General features: G+C 40.6%; 1 protein-coding gene across 2 annotated transcripts in view; it reads left to right on the top strand.

The window, feature by feature from the left end:
• The first annotated feature begins 630 nt into the window (after positions 1-630).
• myoz1b (myozenin 1b) overlaps positions 631-3,306 on the top strand; it is a 13,165-nt gene continuing 10,489 nt past the window's right edge. The window contains exon 1 of one of the 2 annotated variants that reach the window (XM_014007087.1): positions 631-751. The gene's annotated coding sequence lies outside the window, so the exon portion shown is untranslated. The remainder of the gene's footprint in view (positions 752-3,306) is intronic. The other variant, XM_014007086.1, reaches the window with a different exon arrangement.

Raw genomic sequence — 3,306 nt, 5'->3', positions numbered from 1 at the left:
AAACAAAGCAACAGATTTTAAAGAGAATAAGGTTTTTACATAATTTGAACAGATCTGTGTATTTCAATAAAGAAAACGTTTGCGAAAAAAAACACAAGTTAAATATTTAGAAAATCATAAATTACAAAAAAAAAGGCCAAAACGTCCATCTCCAGAAAAAGCTGAACATTTTGAGATATGAATGGCTAAAATGCCACAAAGCAGGCAAAAGTTAGTTTGCAAAAACATCATGTAAATATAAGAAAGAAATGAATTAAACAATTCGGTTAAATTTAGCTTAATTAAATTATATTATAATTTAACTTTGTTAATTCCAACTCAGGTCAGTACGGCTGTTTTAATTTAGTTTGACTCTCATGCAGTCTGAACAGTTCATTTAAATCGTCAAGAAAAACTAGTCATTTTTGATTTGAAACTACAGAAAAACACAAAGAATTACAATTTTTTAATTGAAAARTATATTTCTTTTAAGATAAATACTGTAGCAAAAAAAAATAAAACAGTTTTCCCGCCTTTTTAAGTACTGAATGTACTGAGTACTCCGCACCCACCTGCCACTGTACCCCTTAATCTCGTTCACCCCCCCCCCCCCCAACCCAAGAGGCCTGGTCCTCAGCACCAGAGCAGCCTTGCTGATTTGGTTTCACTGTCTTGCGGGGCAAAGACGAGGGCAGTCAGCACCATAGGAGCTCTGCGACTCTAGAACACTGGTGGTCCGGGACCTTTCTGTGGGACACCTGACGCTGCACAGGTAAGACTCTGGAGTAGGGTGAGGGTTAGACAATCCAGACAAAACCTTCTCACGTGGGCTTCGGGTGTTTACAAAGAATCTGACACTCATGATCAATAAACTGTCAAATAATCTGAGATTAAATTCAAATTGAAGCAGACATGTGGTTAAATTTGAGTTTTGTTTTCATCATCTGTCGGCTCTGCTGGCCTTTCTAGACCTTTATAAGTGGATGAGTTAGAAAGCAGAAAATCCTYCATCATTGCCAGACAAAATCCTTACATTTCTAAATTGTGATGCCTTAATTGATGAACTGACATGTGACGCAAACCAAACTGAAATCCGACTTTTTTTCACCTTGTGACCTAGGCCAGCAGTCAGTACGGAATGTAGTCCTTTGCGGTGGAGTTTTTAGTCTGCAGGGATGGATGTATCTGAGAATGTGCTGACTGATGCCTGTCCTCCTCAGCTGTCCTTTCGAGACATATCTGGAGCTAAAACAGGCCGGTTGAAGGGGGACAGGAGCACCTCTTCTCTTAGAGAGTCGGTAACAAGACCCAGGCCTCTGCATGCAACTCCTGTGGCCACCACCGCTTCCTCCGTCTCGCACTTACCCCCCGACGTTCGAAAAAACACCTGTAATCTCCAATTTATTAATCCTGCTGCCACCGGCTCGCAGAAATCACAAGAGAGGAGCCTTTTGGGCACAAATCGAATGTGCGTTGGTGGCATACTTGTATGTTTTGTGCTGATTACTGTCACACTCACCGCAGAGCTATAGAACATGTGCTCATAAAAATAGCTCACACAGGACTGAATGCCCAGCTAGGAAATGAGCTTCAATTACAGTGGATGAAAAGCAATTACATTAACTGCCTCCCTGTAGACAGGCCCTTCTGCTTTTTTTTTTCTTTCCTCCAGCTCTGGGACGCACCTCCAGGTTTATATAATTGCTTTCGACCTGTTCATCTGACAGCGACGTACTGCCTGCGCCCCATCTGAGTGCTTAGTCAAAAGAGACTCAAGCTGCCTCCAGGAATTAATGTCCGCAAGGGTGCGTGGGGGTTATACAGCACGTTTAAAGTGAGCTTAACTTGATTAAGGAACCCGCTGAGGATTTTTGCCGAAGCCCACTCCAATCTGAGGAGAAGTGCACCTTCATTATGACCCAGATCTCCTGGGGAATAAGCTCGTGTCTTCTTAGATGGGAGCCGATAGGTTTCACACACTTGTTGTCTCGAACATCGCAGCTCATCCGATCAGCAAGAAACCGTACAAGTCAGACAAATGGAAGCCGCTGTTCTTAAGATTAGATTAAGTCCCACTTAATTGATTCTCAATTTATTGACGAGACAAAGATGAAAGGAGGAGCAGAATGTTCTGTAGGAAAATGTAAACAGGAATAAAGAGCTACGTGAAGAGAAACGTTCAATGCTTTTTCCACACTTCACTGAATGGTGACAACACCTTTATTCCATAAGCGATTTTTATAATGTAGCTGCTAAAAGAAAGAGCTTCTTCCTGTTTTAAAGGGAAAGGCTTTCCTTTGAGTTCCTCCTTGAMGGAAAGTGGTCCTGCTTTTAATCACGATAAGCAATTAGAGCTGTTTTTGTACCAATACTGCAGAGTATTTGTAACATTGGCAGTAATAAACACTTTTTTTCAAGAAAAAATTTGTGAAAAAAAGAAGCTTTGAATCCAATAGTTAAAGGCACTGTTTTAAAAATAGATCTCAAATGGTTACTTAGAGCCAGAGGCTTCTGTCGAGGATGACTCACAGCTACTAAACCCCAGGTCAATATCTGTTTCTGCTGTACACACATACAGAAAAAAAAAACAGACGGACAAAAACACCATTACCCCGGTGCCTTTTGCTGCAGGCAAAACTTACCTAAATTCTGTTTAAAACAGTTGGTGAAGCAGTGTGATCATTYAATGGTATGTTCTTTATATGGGAAACTTTTGTTTTATCCTTTGCAAAAAGATCCAAATAAATGGCATAGGTCTTCTTGAAGGATACGTTTTTTTTTTGTTGAAACATTCCATCTCTTTTCTAAGAGGCTTCATCAGTCTGAAGACCTACAGGTAAACTCTGCGCTTTAAGCAGAACTTTCACATGGTGGACAAACAAGTTTAACAATGACAATCAGAAWGGTTCACATGCAAAACAGGGCCRTCACCTAACAATAGATCTTAGTGCTCTGGTTATCCCTGTTGTTCACAGAAGACCATCAGCCTAACTATTGTTAGTGCTCTGATTATCACAGAGGTCTGAGTCATATTGGTAATAACAGCATTGTAAGAGAGGGGAAAACGGAAMAAGGAGAACTCCACTGCTGTTTAATAACAGGTTGTTTCTCTTCACAACAATGYCTTCCTTTAAGCTTGGATTATACTTCAATACGAAGTGAGACAGCAGGTCGGTGATTGTGTCATTTTGGATGTCTTTTTCCTGAGCGAGTGTAAATGGGCTGAAGACACGGCGGGCCATAAATTAAAATAATTCCTACCTCTGCCCACTCACAGCTCATGTAAGTTTATAAACAGCAATAATGATGCCTGGATATTGTTTTTTT

Source organism: Austrofundulus limnaeus, unplaced genomic scaffold (assembly GCF_001266775.1).
Source record: "Austrofundulus limnaeus strain Quisiro unplaced genomic scaffold, Austrofundulus_limnaeus-1.0 Scaffold39, whole genome shotgun sequence".
NCBI classification, from domain to species: domain Eukaryota; kingdom Metazoa; phylum Chordata; class Actinopteri; order Cyprinodontiformes; family Rivulidae; genus Austrofundulus; species Austrofundulus limnaeus.
Note: the sequence above shows the minus strand (reverse complement) of the source record. Positions and strands in the feature narration are given on the sequence as shown.